Source organism: Scyliorhinus canicula, chromosome 9 (genome assembly GCF_902713615.1).
Source record: "Scyliorhinus canicula chromosome 9, sScyCan1.1, whole genome shotgun sequence".
NCBI classification, from domain to species: domain Eukaryota; kingdom Metazoa; phylum Chordata; class Chondrichthyes; order Carcharhiniformes; family Scyliorhinidae; genus Scyliorhinus; species Scyliorhinus canicula.
This window is the reverse complement of record NC_052154.1, coordinates 113,488,930-113,505,258: the sequence shown is the minus strand read 5'-3', so window position 1 is coordinate 113,505,258 and position 16,329 is coordinate 113,488,930. Positions and strand designations below refer to the sequence as shown.

At 46.3% G+C, this 16,329-nt stretch overlaps 1 protein-coding gene across 1 annotated transcript in view; it reads right to left on the bottom strand.

The window, feature by feature from the left end:
• Positions 1-16,329, bottom strand: part of traf6 (TNF receptor-associated factor 6) — a 50,581-nt gene that overhangs the window by 27,855 nt on the left and 6,397 nt on the right. Inside the window, exon 2 of the mRNA XM_038807422.1 lies at positions 13,469-13,645. The gene's annotated coding sequence lies outside the window, so the exon portion shown is untranslated. The remainder of the gene's footprint in view (positions 1-13,468; positions 13,646-16,329) is intronic.

The window sequence follows — 16,329 nt, the reverse complement described above, 5'->3', positions numbered from 1 at the left end:
TAGGCATATAGAAAAAGTGACATTGTACAGTACAAAAAAAAGTCACATCCCTCCATTTCCCACTGCTCCCGCCTACTCTAGACACAAAATAGCCTAAATCCCCCCCCCCCCCCCCCCCCCCGCCTATTGAATCTGCTGGCAGTTAGTTTTCTCCAAAGAAGTCAATAAATGGCTGCCACCTACGAACGAACCCAAACGTTGATCCTCTCAGGGCGAACTTAATTTTCTCAATTCTAAGAAACCTAGCCATGTCGCTAACCCAAATCCCTGATTTCAGGGGCTTCGAGTACCACCCCACGCTAGCAATATCAATCTCCGGGCTACCAAGGAGCCAACGGCCAAAATGTCAGCCTCTCTCGGCCCCTGGACTCCCGGGTCTTCTGACAGTCCAAAAATCACCACCTCTGGACTCAGCGCCATCCTTGTTTTTAGTACCGTGGACATGACATCAGCAAATCCCTGCCAGAATCCCCTAAACTTCAGACATGCCCAAAACATGTGGACATGGTTTGTGGGCCTTCCTGCACACCGCACACACTTGTCCTCTATCCCAAAAAAAACCTACTGATCGGGGCCACCGTCATGTGTGCCTGGCGAACCACCTTGAATTGTATCAGGCTGAGCCTGGCACATTATGAGGATGTGTTGACTCTACTCAGCGCATCCTCCCACAGACCCGCTTTATCTCATCTATCTGGGTTTCCTCCCACTCCATAAGTTCTTTATAGATTTTCGAAACCTTCCCCTCACCACTCCAGTTCCAGAGACTACCTTGTATCCCCTGTGGCAGTAGAAGAGGAAAGGTCAAAACCTGCCTTCGCGCAAAATCTCTTACCTGCAGATACGAAACCCATTCCACCCCAGCAATTCAAACTCCTCCTCCAAATCCTCTAAACATGGAAAGCTCCCATCAATAAATGGATCCCCCTGCTCTCTGTCACCTCCGAAACCCCCATCCAGCCTCCCCAGGACAAACCGGTGGTTGCCACAAATTGGAGCCCACACCGACGCTCCCTCCACTCCCATATGCTTCCGCCACTGCCCCCAAACTCTCAGGGCCGCCACTACCTCCGGGCTTGTGGAGTACCGGGCCGGTGAGAACGGCAGAGCAGTCGTTACCAATGCCCCCAAACTTGTGCCCTTACATGATGCTGCCTCGACCCGCTCCCACACCTACCCCTCCCCCACTACCCACTTCCTAATCATGACTATGTCTGCCGCCCATGTAATAGTTCCAATAGTTCGGCAGTGCCAGCCCTCCCTGTCCCACGGCTCCGCTCTTAACAGTACTTTCCTTACTCGCTGTGTTTTACCTGCCCACACAGACACATAGATCACCCTATTCACCAGCTTAAAAAAGGCCTTTGGTATAACAATAGGGAGACACTGTAAAACAAACAAAAATCTCGGGAGGATGGTCATTTTTACGGTCTGTATTCTCCCCGCCAGTGACAACAGGAGCATGCCCCACCTTCAACTAACCGGGTCAAACTTAATTTATGTAACTGCTCCCATCCTCGTGCCATCTGAATTCCCAAGTAGCAAAAACTCCCTCCCACCATTTTAAACAGCAGTTCCCCCACTCTCCTCTCCTACCCCCTTGCCTGGATCACAAAAACCTTGCTTTTACCCATATTCAATTTGTACCCCAAGAAACGGCCAAATTCACCTAAGATCTGCATAATCTCTCCCATCCCCCCTCAACGGGTCAGAAATATATAGGAATAAGTCGTCTGCATATAACGAGACCCTGTGTAACCCTCAGTTATTCTAATAATTATAATAACTGGACAATTATTCAGGACAGTCGAAACCTCTTCCTCCTGCTGACCAGAACAAAGAACAGCAAGCGGAGGTTAGCTTCTTAAGAATTGTGTCCAATCGTTAAAAAGACTGCATTATCCAGAATGCCTGGCTATTCCTCAAAGTACATGCATCAGAAATGACTGTACCAGATTGCCATTGCAACAAATACATCGGCGAGGCCAGTCATAAATGTCAAACCACAACATTGTTGGCTGTAAACAGCACATCGAACGAATCACAGTTCTTCTGCTTCTGGCATAAGAACCAGCACAGACTGGAGGTATAGAGGGCCAGATTTAAAGATAAACCATCAGGCAATTTTGAATGCTGGTGCTTTACTTCCTGCACCTTAAAAGGGAATGCCCTCACTTCATAGTGATTCACTGGTGGTAATGTAGTGGAAACACACCTAAAGTGATATCAGCAATTGCATGGGAAAGTGCCCCAGGGTTTCTTCCACAATCCTTGGAAGTGTCAATTACATTGAAAATTGAACCCATTTTGATTGCTGCCTTTGCTTTTACCAATCCTAGTTTGAACAGTGATGCATTTTCATCTCAAATACAAGTTAACCACTAGTTTAAACCACCACATCCCAACCCCTGACCACGCCTATTCCCTACTTTTGTTCCAATTTAATTTCCAAATTCCTGGACTTCTCTAGACATCAAGACCAAGTGACTTGGGCAGTAGCACGAAACACAGGGCATCAGATTTGCTGGCTGTTGCAGCCAATGGAATTAAATAACAGGCAGCCGATCGGTTTGCATGCGTTAAATTACTATCCCTATATTTGTGCACTAGACCACACCAAGATCCAGCCCCATGCCTCTGTTGCTTCAATTTTAAACTTCTCGACTGAGTCAGGGAGTGGCCTACTGATTTGTTCAAATCCAACTCTATCTACTTTCTGGCCAGGGATTTATTTTCCTTGATAGAATAATAACAATCTTTATTGTCACAAATAGGCTTACATTAACACTGCAATGAGGTTACTGTGAAAATCCCAGAGTCACCGCATTCCGGCGCCTGCTTGGTTACATAGAGGGAGAATTTGAAATGTCCAAATTACCTAACAGCACATTTTTCGGGACTTGTGAGAGGAACCGGAGCACCCAGATGATACCACACAGTCACAGGGACTCCGCACCGACAGTGACCCCAAGCCGGGAATCGAACCTGGGACCCTGGTGCTGTGAAGCAACAGTGCTACCCACTGTGCTACCGTGCCGCCTAAAGGGAGGTACGGCTTCATTCGAGCCGGAAGTACATTCCTCCAATGTTTCTGAATCTGATGGGGACCTCCAATTCTGCCACTTTCTTTTTGCTTATGCAACCAATCCTGCAACATCTTCTGGACTGTCATCCCCACAGGAGTTCCCTGCAATACTTCAACTTTCAAATAGCTTCTGAACTTCATTTGCCTGCCATGCCCATCTCTGAACGTGGACTATTCATCCATGCTGACTCCACCCTACTTACACTACCTTTGTGCCACAACAGGACCACTGACTTTAACACTGACTTGTGTCTCCTCTTTGCTCCCCATTCACTACCAGGATGTATGCATCCTAAAAGAGTTACATAAAAGGTTTATCAGAGTTTTCCTGTGCTATTCACATCTTTATTTCCGCAGCTCCAGACCCCAGTCCATCACTTCATTTCCATGTCTCTCTTTCCCTACCACCATGCTGCATCCTTGAGAGCAGCAATACCAATTGTCCTATCCTACTTTCTTGCCGGCCAGTGCACCCAGAATCTGGTCAATCCCCATCCATTTAATTCATCACTGTTTGTGCTAACCCTATGCATTCCACCAGATTAAATACCACCGTCCCTCCAAAATGGCCGCACACTTGTGAACAAGGCCTATATTAACAATAAACTCACTGTGCTTCAACATCATGCCTTGACGGAGAACTGGCTCAGCGGTGATGACAGCTGGCCACTAATTGAGGCCTTCACACCTGCCTATATATCCCCCCACTTCCCATCCAGACTACCACTGAGTGTGGCGCATAGCACCAAATCATACCTTCCTTGGTCTGTCCCTTTCTCTTCAGGCACATTCTCCTCCTTTAAACATCTCGCATTGCTCCATCCCTCACCTCTTCCATTTAAAATCCTCACTTTCTGATCCACCAACCCAATTCATCAAGATCTCTCTGGATTCAGTGTCCTCTTAACCTCCCTTAATCTTTCCCTCCATATAAACTCCAACCCATATTCATGGAAAGCCCTAGATCTTGCCATCTAATGGGGCCTCAGTACCATCATTTCAATCACAGATAAGACCACCACTGATCATTTTCTTGGATCACTCTCCACCCACCTACACCTTGCCCTTCCCAATCCTATTTTCTTCTGTGTTTGCCCCTGGAAACTCAACTGCACTTTCAAAATCCAGCCTTTGGCCTTCCATTCACACCACACCAGTGCCAAACAATGAACATCTCCAACAAGAGATAATCTAACCACCTTCCCTTAACATTTCAAGGCACCTCCTTAAAAACTATCACTGGGGAATCTTCCTCCATCAACATCTTGGGGTTACCATTAACCAGAATATTATCTGGACTAGCCATATAAATATTGTGGCTACAAGAGCAGGAAGCAACCCACTTCTCGACATCCCAGAGCCTTTCCACAATCTATCAGGTATAAATCGTGTGTGAGGTGGTATACTTTCCATATGCCTGGATGAGTGTAGCTCCAACACTGAAATGTCCGACACCAGCAAGGACAAAGCAGCCCACTTGATTGTCACCCCACCCACAACCTTCAACATCCACTGCAAATTTTCCCCCAAGTCACACATCACCTTCTCTTGGAAATATATCACCTATCCTGTATTTTTGTTGGATCTACTTCCCTAACACCACCACCATATATCAATCACAGAGGTTTAAGGCAGCAGCATACTTCAAGGGCAATTAGGGTCGAACCTTCCAACCGATCGGGGCTGGTTTAGCTCAGTGGGCTATACAGCTGGTTTGTGATGCAGAACAAGGCCAGCAGCGTGGGTTCAATTCCCGTACCAGCTTACCCGAACAGGCACCGGAATGTGGTGACTAGGGGCTTTTCACAGTAACTTCATACCTGTGACAACAAAATATTATTATTCCCACATCCCATGAATGAAGACATTTCTGCAGCTACCAATCTATTTAACCACAACCTCACCTTCAATGCCCCAGACCCACTAAGACCATCACTATCTCTCACCCGAGCAGTTTTTTCCACTCCTCGAAGTCCAAGAGACGCAGATTTAAAAGAGATATAGCAGACAACTATTTTAACAAAATCTGGCTGGACCACCAAAAGCACCATCGGGTAAACAAAGAAAATTACCGCACAGGAGCAGGCCATTTCACCCTCCCAAGCCTGCACTGACCATGCTGCCCATCTGAACTAAAACCCCAATCCTTCCGGGGACCATATCCCTCTATCCCCATCCTATTCATGTATGTCAAGACACCCCTTAAAAGTCACTATCGTATCTGCATCCACCATCTCCCCCGGCAGCTAGTTCCAGACTCCCACCACCCTCTGTGTAAAAAAAACCTTGCCTCGTATATCTCCTTTAAACCTTGCCCCTCGCACCTTAAACTCTACCCCCTAGAAATGGACTCTTCCACCCTGGGAAAAAGCTTCTGAATATCCATTCTGTCCATGCCCTCATAATTTTGTAGACTTCTATCAGGTCACCCCTCAACCGCCATTGTTTCAATGAGAACAAACCAAGTTTCTCCAACCTCTCCTCGTGGCTAATGCCCTCCATACCAGGCAACATCCTGGTAAGTCTTTTCTGCACCCCCGCCAAAGCCTCCACATCCTTCTGCTAGTGTGGAAACCAGAATTGAACACTCTACTTCAAGTGTGGCCTAACTAAGGTTCTATAAAGCTGCAGCATGACTTGCCAATTTTTATTTTCAATGGCCCGGCCGATGTAGTCAAGCATGCCGTATGCCTTCTTGACTACCTTATCTACCTGCGTTGTCACTTTCAGTGACCTGTGTACCTGTACACCCAAATCCCTCTGCCCAGGGTTCAGGGTTCTGTCATTTACTGTATATTTCCCATCTGCATTAAACCTTCCAAAATGCATTACCTCACATTTGTCCGGATTAAACTCCATCTGCCATCTCTCCACCCAAGTCTCCAACTTATCTATATCCTACTGTATCCTCTGACAGTCCTCATCGCTATCCGCAATTCTAGCAACCTTTGTGTCGTCCGCAAACTTACTAATCAAACCAGTTACATTTTATCCAAATCATTTATATATATATTACAAACAGCAAAGGTCCCAGCACGGATCCCCAAGAAACATCACTAGTCACAGCCCTCTATTCAGAAACGCACCTTTCCGCTGCTACTCTGTCTTCTATGACTGAGCCAGTTGTGTATCCATCTTGCCAGCTCACCTCTGATCCTGTGCTACTTCATCTTCTGTACCAGTCTGCCATGAGGGACCTTGTCAAAGGCCTTACTGAAGTCCATGTAGACAACATCCACTGCCCTACCCTCATCAATCATCTTTGTCACTTCCTCTAAAAGCTCGATCAAGTTAGTGAGACACAACCTCCCCGTCACAAAACCACGTTGCCTCTTGCTAATACCTCCCCTTATTGGAGAATCCTCTCCAATAATTTCCCTACCAATGACAAAAGGCTCACCGGACTGTATTTACCTGGATTATCCTTGCCACCCTTCTTAAACAAAGGAACAACATTGGTTATTCTCCAGTCCTCCGTGACATCACCTGAAGATAGTGAGGATCCAAAGATTTCTGTCAAGGCCTCAGCAAATTCCTCTCTTGCCTCCTTCAGTATTCTCGGGTAGATTCCATCAGGCCCTGGGGACTTATCTACCTTAATGTTTCTCAAGACCCCCAAGACCACCTCCTTTTTGATTTCAACATGACCCAAACTATCTACACACCTTTCCCCAGACTCATCATCCATCAAATCCTTCTCTTTTGTGAATACTGACGTAAAATACTCATTTAATACCTTGCCCATTTCCTCTGGCTCCATGAATAGATTCCCTCCCCTGTCCTTGAGTGGGCCAATCCTCTCCCTGGCTATCCTCTTGCTCGTTATATATGTATAAAAAGCCTTAGGATTTTCCTTAAACTTGCTGGCCAATTACTTTTCCTGACCCCTATTAGCCTTCCTGACTCCTTGCTTAAGTTTCTTTCTACTTTCCTTGCATTCCACACATGCTTTGTGTGTTCCCAGCCACCTAGCCTTGACAAATGCTTCCTTTATCTTTTTGACTAGACTCAATATGTCATCCAAGGTTCCCAAAACTTGCGATACTTATCCTTTATCCTTACAGGAACATGCCAGTCCTGAATTCCTATCAACTTACACTTGAAAGCCTCCCACATGCCAGATGTTGATTTGCTCTCAACATCTGCCCCCAATCTACATTCTTCAGTTCCTGCCTAATATTGTTGTAATTGGCCTTCCCCCAATTTAGACCTTCACCTGAGGACTACTCTTTATTTTTATCCAACTGTAAAAGCTTACTGAATTGTGGTCACTGTTCCCAAACTGCTCCCTTACTGAAACGTTGACCACCTGGCTGGGCTTATTCCCCAATACCAGCCCCTTTCCTAGTTGGACTATCTGCATACTGTTTCACGAAGCCCTCCTGGATGCTCCTTAGAAACTCTGCCCCATCCACATGCCAAGCACTAAGTGAGTCCCAGTCAATATAGGGGAAGTTAAAATCACCCACAACAACCCTGTTACTTTTACACCGTGCTAAAATGTGCCTACATATCTGTTCCTCTCTCTCCGCTGGCTGTCGGGAGGCCTATAGTAAACCTCCAACATTGTGACTACACCCTATTCCTGAGCTCTACCCATATTGCCTCGCAGTATGAGCCCTCTGAGGTGTCCTCCCAAAGTACAGCTGTTATATTCTCCTTAACCAATAGTGCAACTCCCCCATTCCTTCTATATCCCCATCCCCTGCCTGAAACATCTATATCCTGTAACATTAAGCTGCCAATCCTGTCCTTCCCTTAACCAGGTCTCTGTAATGGCAACGTCATCATAGTGGCATGTACTAATCCAAGCTCTAAGTTCATCTGCCTTACCTGTTACACTTCTCGCATTGAAACAAATGGACTTCAATCCACCAGACCCTCTTTGATCAGCAAGCACACCCTGCCTGCTCTTACTCGGAGTCTTACTGGCCCTACTCTAATTCCCTTTCCATTAATTCACCTTTGCTTTGGTTCCTACCCTCCTTCCAAACTAGTTTAAATCCACCCGTGTCACACTAGCAAACCTCCGTGCGGCCCTCCAGTTTCGATGCAACTCGTCTTTCTTGTACAGGTCCCACCTGCGCCAGAAGAGATCATAAATGGCCCAGATATCTGAAACCCTCCCTCCTACACCAGCTGTTTAGCCACGTGTTGAGCATACTATCTTCCTATCTCTAGCCTCATTGGCACCTAGCACAGGGAGAAATCCTCAAGGTCCTGCTTTTTAACTTTCTACCTAACTCCCTAAACTGCTGCTGCAGGGCCACGTCACTCTTCCTACCTATGTCGTTAGTACCAATGTGCACCACGATCTCTGGATGTTCACCCTCTCTCTTCAGAATGCTCTCTTCCCGTTCAGAGACATCCTGGACCCTGGTACCAGGGAGGGAACATACCATCCTGGAGTCTCTTTCATGTCCACTAACTATAGATTACCCTCTAACTATTGCCCTAGTGCTATTTGTCCCTCCCTGCTTAACAACAGAGACAGCCGTGGTGCCAGTGCTCTGGCTGCTACTGTTATCCCTTGATAGGCCATCCCCCCAACAGTATCCAAAACGGTATACTTGTTAGAGTGCTGCAGTCTATTTCAAGATCACCCTGGAATACAAAGATAACCCCAGCTCCTTTTGTCCATTGGAAACCAGCTTCTTCAACCCTTTTCGTGTCTTGGCCACCCACTTCTCCAACATGTGCGAGGAATTTATGGAGTTCTTTAGCAGTATGATATCATTGAGGAACAGGGCTGGCCTTTAAGCATTCGCCACCATTCAAAATAATGGCTGAGCTTCAACTCCACCATCTCACCATCCAGCAACTCCATCCTTTGGTTCCCTCACTACTCTCCAAAAATCTATCCTTCTCGGTCTCCAAAAATCTATCACTCGGAGTCTCAAATATACACGACAACACTGCTGGTTGCCTCCCTTCCCCTCGCCTACCAGGCCAAACTTCCTTTAAGATTCATCCTGCCTCGCCCCGATCTCTTACCTTTCTCTATTTTCCCTACCGTCTCCCCTACTTCCTGCTCTCTCAACATTATTCCCACTAATATCTCTTCCCAGCTCTCATGTTAGTTCATATTAACTTTTCTCCCATTAAGGTTTGTTCCCCCCTCCTTCAAATTTGCCATCACCTCTCTCCTCAAAAACAAAATGTGCAACTCCTCCATCTTTTCAAACTATGACCTCATCTCCAACTTTCTTCACCTCTACAAAGCACTTGAGCGCACTCTAGCCTCCCAAATCCAAACCACCAGCCCCAGACCCATCGTCCCCTCCCCTCAGACCACACCAGCTCCTATCCCATCGCACCCTCCTCCCAGACCACACCCGCTCCTATCCCATCACACCCTCCTGCCAGACCACACCCGCTCCTATCCCATCACCCCCTCCTCTCAGACCATCGGCTCCTTACCCATTACCCAGTCCCCTCAGACCACCGGCTCCTGACCCATCACCTGATCCTCTCAGACCACCAGCTCCTTACCCATCATCTGTTCCTCGTAGACCACTCCGGCTCCTGACCCATCACCCAGTCCTCCCAGACCACCAGCTCCTGACCCATCACCCGGTTCTCTCAGGCCACCAGCTCCTGACCCATCACCCGGTTCTCTCAGGCCACCAGCTCCTGACCCATCATCCGGTTCTCTCAGGCCACCAGCTCCTGACCCATCACCTGATTCTCGGCCACCAGCTCCTAACCCATCACCCGGTTCTCTCAGGCCACCGGCTTCTTCCCAGCACCAGGTTCTCTCAGGCCACTCCAACTCCTAACCCATTACCCAGTCCTCTCAGACCACACTGGGTCCTAGGTAAGTCTAGATTTTAAAATTCTTATCCAGATTTTAAAATGTCTTCACAGGATCATCTCTCCCCCCTCTCCCTTACCCCTAATCTCCGCCAGCTTCACAACCAAATATATCTGAACTCCTCCAATTCTGGTATGTTGAGCCATCCAATTTTAATCACTCCATCAGCGGTGGTCATCTTTTCAGCTCCGGGACAGCACGGCGGTGCAGTGGTTAGCCCTGCTGCTACACGGCGCCGAGGTCCCAAGTTCGATCCCGGCTCTGGGTCACTGTCTGTGTGGAGTTTGCATATTCTCCCCGTGTTTGCGTGGGTTTCGCCCCCACAACCCAAAGATGTGCAGGCTAGGTGGATTGGCCACGCTAAATTGCCCCATAATTGGTAAAAAATGAATTGGCTACTCTAAATTTATTTTTATTTTTAAAAAATCTTTTCAGCTCCCAAGACTCAAAAGCTCTGGAATTCGCTCCCCAAACTTTTCCACCTTCTTTCCTCCTTGAAAGTACCATTTAAAACCTACCTCTTCGGCCACGCCGTTGGTCATCCATCCCAATGTCGCCTTGTCTGCCTCTTGTTAAGTCATCTCAGTGATGCTCTATGGAATTTCTTTCTATGATGAAGGGGCTGTATAAATACAGCTCGTCCTGGTTTACAAAACATGCTCTGGAATCACGTTTCGTTAACCAAAAGGGGCACCATCAGTTCCCCCATTTTCTGTTTAGTGATCAAGAGTGAGGACCCTGGCTAAGGTTTTCTCGCCTCTATAGCACAGGTGTACACAAACCAACTTTATTGCTCCTATAGCTGTCCAGGTTCAAACCAGCTAACGTCACATCAATCAGGAACAGAATGAATCTTCCAAGTCACACTGCATGATGTTGCACAATTATACAGAGCTCTCAACATAACTCTTCAAATACTAAGCCATGCTTATTTTGGGCAGAGTTGGCACGGTCTTGGTAACCTTTCCTTTTTTTTTTGCTCACAGAGCAGTTTTGAGAACTAGCAGAACTTTAGGATGTGGTTTAATGGAACACCGCCTCTTTCCATTAGTCTATAGTTCAATTCACCTCGAAAGCATCACTTCCGCCCACAGGACAAACCCAGTGTTCACCATAATGCAGGTTCTTATATTTCATAGCTCATGTGGGACATAGTTTTACTCACAGCACAACACAGTGAATATGGAACACAAAGTGTAAGATACTGTATTTCATAATCACTTTGCACTGGGACTATATATAAAATTAATTGTGGTCTACATTTCCTACATGGCAACAGTATATACACTTCAAAGTACTTTATTAGCTGGAAAACGCATTGGGAAGTCCTGAGGTCATGGAAGGCAATACATAAATGCAAATCTTTTTACTTAAAAAACACAGCTAATGTGGGACACATTATTTTATAAAAGCAAATTACTGTGGATGCTGAAAAATCTCAGCATGTCTGGGATCTTTTGATCGCTTTGCTGAGCACCTTTAGTCTGTGGGTATTCAGGACCCTGACCTTCCCGTTGATTGCCATTTTAACAAAAGGCCCTGCTCCCATGCCCACATGTCTGTCCTTGGCCTGCTGCAATGTTCCAGTGAAGCTCAATGCAAACTGGAGGAACAGCACCTCATCTTCCAGTTAGGCTACAGCCTTCCGGCCTGAACATGGAATTCAACAACTTCAAATGATTAGCTCTACCTTACCTCGACCTATTTGTTTTCATCCCATTTCATTTTAACTTTTTTACCATTTCTTTCTCTCTTGCCTTTCTTTATATATATTCAACCCACATCTTATCCACTTTTCGATACCCTTTCTCCCATTTGCTTTCCCCCTTCCCTGCCCCCCATATCTATATCTGTCACAGTTTACCCTCTGATGTTAGTTTCTCTGCTGTTTGGCCGTTCACATATTTTGTTCTCTCTGGGGACTGCCATTAGCACTCTTTCCCCTTGGTTTCTGTGGCTATTAGCACCCTGTTTCCCTGGGTTTCTGCGGCTATGACTCATCTTTCATTCTCACTCCACAGTATAAATATTTCTCACTTTCTCTGTCTGGACTCGAAACGTTAGCTCTTTTCTCTCCCTATAGATGCTGAGATTTTCCAGCATTTTCTTTTTGGTTTCAGATTTCAACATCCTCAGTGCTTTTTTATTTAAATATAAATTTAGAGTACCTAATTATATATTTTTTCCAATGAAGGGGCAGTTTAGGGCGGCCAATCCACCTAACCTGCACATCATTGGGTTGTGGGGGTGAATCCCACGCAGACATGGGGAGAATGTGCAAACTCCACGCGGACAATTACCCAGGGCCAGGATTCGTACCCGGGTCCTCAGTGCCGCAGTCCCAGTGCTATCCATTGCGCCACATACCGTCCTGGTAATTTGCTTATATAAAAGTAAGGACGTTATGTTTCAGTTTTACAGGACATTGGTGAGACCACATCTGGAATACTGTGTGATGCTTTAGTCTCCTTATTTAAGGAAGGGTAAGAATGAATTTGAGGGGATTCAGAGGTTTACTTGAATTAAAGAAAGGTTGGACCGGCTGGGCTTGTTTAGACTGGAGTTTAGAAGAGTGAGGGGTGACTCGATTAAAGTTGAGAAGATTCTGAATGGTCCTGAGGGTGCACGTGGAAAGGATGTTTCCTCTGCGGTTGAGTCCAGAACTGCGGGAGGGCACTGTTTTAATATTAGGAATTGTCCTTTTAGGGCAGAGATGAGGAGAATTTTCTCTCTGGGGGTTGCTGGTCTGTGGAATTCACTTCATTAGACAGCGGTGGAAATTGGGTATATTTATTGAATATATTTAAGGCTGAGTTTGATAGATTCCGATTGACGAGGGAGTCAAAAAGACAAGGCAGTGAGGTTGAGGCCACAATCTGATCAGTCAAAATTTTCTCAAATGCGGAGCAAGCTCAAGGGGCTGAATAGTCTACTCCTGCTCCTAATTGATATGGTTGGGTGTATGTTCATTTAATCACACACTTGGCTGCTGCAGCCCCACTCTATTAGTGGGAGGACACAGTTCAAGGTTTCGATAAATGAAGATTTTATAACATAATTATAAAATGAGAAAGTGTAAACTTTAGAACAGGGATTGAATTACAATATCTACATTTAAACAACACCAGGGGTCCTTCAATCCCTTATGACTAAAGGCTGCACTCAATATTTGAATCTCCATGTGCAATGTTTCAGAAATTCAGCATATTTGACATGCTCCATTTTAGGTATATAAAGGACTAGAGCTACAGCAGAGTTTGAGTTGTTGACTACAGGGAAAGCAATGGAACAGTTGAGGAAGGTAAAGGGGGCGGGGAAAAGGCGAGCAGGATGCTGCTTAGGAACAGAGAGTCGGCCAGGGAGATTGGGAGAGTAAAGAATAGGGAAGGGTAACATGGTCTTGGACCTTGGGGGGGGGGGGGGGGGAGAAAAAGAGACGGTCAACAAAGAACAGAATACAAGATATTATTTTCCACGGCAGCCGAATATTGTCGAAATACTAAACGTTTCAGTGCAATAATCTGAAACTAATGAGCATTTGAATGGACTATGGCATATGAATGACTTACCAGGAGCAGCACCACTGGAGAACTGCTGTTATAGCCAGGTAGAGAAACGGCATTTCTGGCCCAGGGCTTTATTCATCACACTTCACAAAACACAATGCTGATGCCATACTTTGCTACAGATCTTTAGAAAAGGTCACAAGTCAGTTGATTCCAGCTCGAGTGCTTCTGATCTGAAGGCTGAAAAATAGACAAGACGACTATATTTTTCCAGGTTCATGGAATCATAGAGTAGAGAAGGCTACCATTCAGCTCATTATGCCTTTTCCATAATGGAACAATAATTTGTATTTATATTAGTATCTTTAATTTGGTCACAAGGCGCTTCACAGCAATGGTATAAAACAACATTTGACCTGAAGCCACATGAAACATTTGGGCAGATAGTTCAAAACTTGGACAAAGAGGTAGGTTTTAAGGAGCGTCTTAAAAGAGTAGGCAGAGGTAGAGACAGAGTAGGAAGGGATTCCAGAACTTAATACTTCGGCAGCTAAAGACATGTCCATTGCTAGTGGAGCCATTAAAATAGTGATGTTCAAGAGGCCAGAATTCAATATGCACAGATATCTCGGATGGCTGTGAAGCTGGATGAGATTATAGAGACGGGAAGGAGTAAGTCTATGGAGGATTTGAAAACAATGAGACTTTTCAAGACATTGTTTAACCAGGGTTAAAGGTCAGAAGCGCAAAAAAAGTTATTCAATTAGTCTCCCTCCCTCCTCTTTTCCCCATAGGTGCTGTAAATTTTTCAAACATCCGATTCCCTTTTGGAAGATACAACTGAATACTCTTTCACCAGACTTCCAGGCAATGCATTTGGGATCATAACTTGCTGCACAAAACAATTCTCTTCAACTACTCACTGGTTTCTCTCCTCCCATCTCCGAAACCTCTCAACTAGCCTCCCTGGCTCAAACCTATGGTTCCCTTTAATCGGCATCTCCCCTGATCCAACCCCCAGCTTCAAGTGCTGCCTCCAAATCTTGAGCTGCCACCATCACCGGAATCCCAGAGTACTTACCTGGGGCCATCAGGCGCGGCACAGTTACCAACGCCCTCAACCTCGAACCCCTCCACAGATCCTCCCCCATTTAACCCACTGGGACTCCGCCCGCCGCCCGCCGCCCGCCACCCACCCCCCCCCCCCCCCCCCCCCTCTCTCTCCCCCCCCTCCAACCAAACTCAAGTTTTCGGACAATAGGAATATAATAAATTTGGATGCCCAACTCCCCACCTATTGCCCTCTCTGCAGGACCACCTTCCTAACCTGGTTACCCTGATCGACTTGTCCACTTCCTTAAAAAAATGCCTTTGGCAAAAAGACCAGCAGTCACTGAAATAGAAACAGAAATTGCGGTAACACATTCATTTTAATGGAGCTGGATGAACTTCAGATCATCCGGGAGGCAGAGGGGGGAATAGAGAAGAGTTACAGGAGGTAACCACACCCAAGGTACAGGACAAGAGTAGCTGGGTTACAGTCAGGGGAAAGAAAACGAACAAGCAGACAGTGCAGGGATCCCTCGTGGCTGTTCCCCTTCAAAACAAGTATACCGTTTTGGATGCTGTTGGGGGGGCGAGGAATCTGGCTCTGGGGCTCAGAAGGGAAGGGGGGAGAATAGAAAAGCTACAGTCATAGGAGATTCAATGGTTAGGGGAATAGATAGGAGATTATGTGGTCGCGAGCAACTCCCGGAAGGTATGTTGCCTCCCAGGTACCAGGGATGTTTTGGATCGTGTCTTCAGGATCCTGAAGGGGGAGGGTGATCAGCCAGAAGTCGTGGTGCACATTGGTACCAACGACGTAGGTAGGAAAAGGGATGTGGAGGTAATAAACGAGTTTAGGGAGTTAGGCTGGAAGTTAAAAGCCAGGACAGAGTTGTCATCTCTGGTTTGTTGCCGGTGCCACGTGATAGCGAGGCTAGGAATAGGGAGAGAGTGCAGTTGAACATGTGGCTGCAGGAATGATGTAGGAGGGAGGGCTTCAGGTATTTGGATAATTGGAGCGCATTCTGGGGAAGGTGGGACCTGTACAAGCAGGGCGGGTTGCATCTGAACCAGAGGGGCACCAATATCCTGGGAGGGAGGTTTTCTAGTACTCTTCAGGAGGGTTTAAACTAATTTGGCAGAGGAATGGGAACCGGATTTGTAGTCCAGCAACTAAGGAAGACGATAGTCAGGATGCCAAAGCGTGTAGTGAGACAGTGGGGAATGGAACACTGACAAAGGAGAGTACTTGCAGGCACGGAGATAGGTTGAAGTGTGTATACTTCAATGCAAGAAGCATCAGGAATAAGGTGGGTGAACTTAAGGCATGGATCGGTACTTGGGACTACGATGTGGTGGCCATCACGGAAACATGGATAGAAGAGGGGCAGAAATGGTTGTTGGAGATCTCTGGTTTATAGATATTTCAATAAGATTAGGGAGGGTGGTAAAAGAGGTGGGGGGTGGCATTGTTAATTAGAGATAGTATAACAGCTGCAGAAAGGCAGTTTGAGGAGGATCTGCCTACTGAGGTAGTATGGGTTGAAGTCAGAAATAGGAAAGGAGCAGTCACCTTGTTGGGAGTTTTCTATAGGCCGCCCAATAGCAGCATAGATGTGGAGGAACAGATTGGGAAACAGATTTTGGAAAGGTGCAGAAGTCACAGGGTAGTAGTCATGGGTGACTTCAACTTCCCAAACATTGAGTGGAAACTCTTTAGATCAAATAGTGTGGATGGGGTATTGTTTGTGCAGTGTGTCCAGGAAGCTTTTCTAACACAGTAGGTAGATTGTCCGACCAGAAGGGAGGCCATATTGGATTTGGTACTTTACGGTGCTGTCAGACAAGAATTGAAGTGCATAAGTTGGGAACATAGG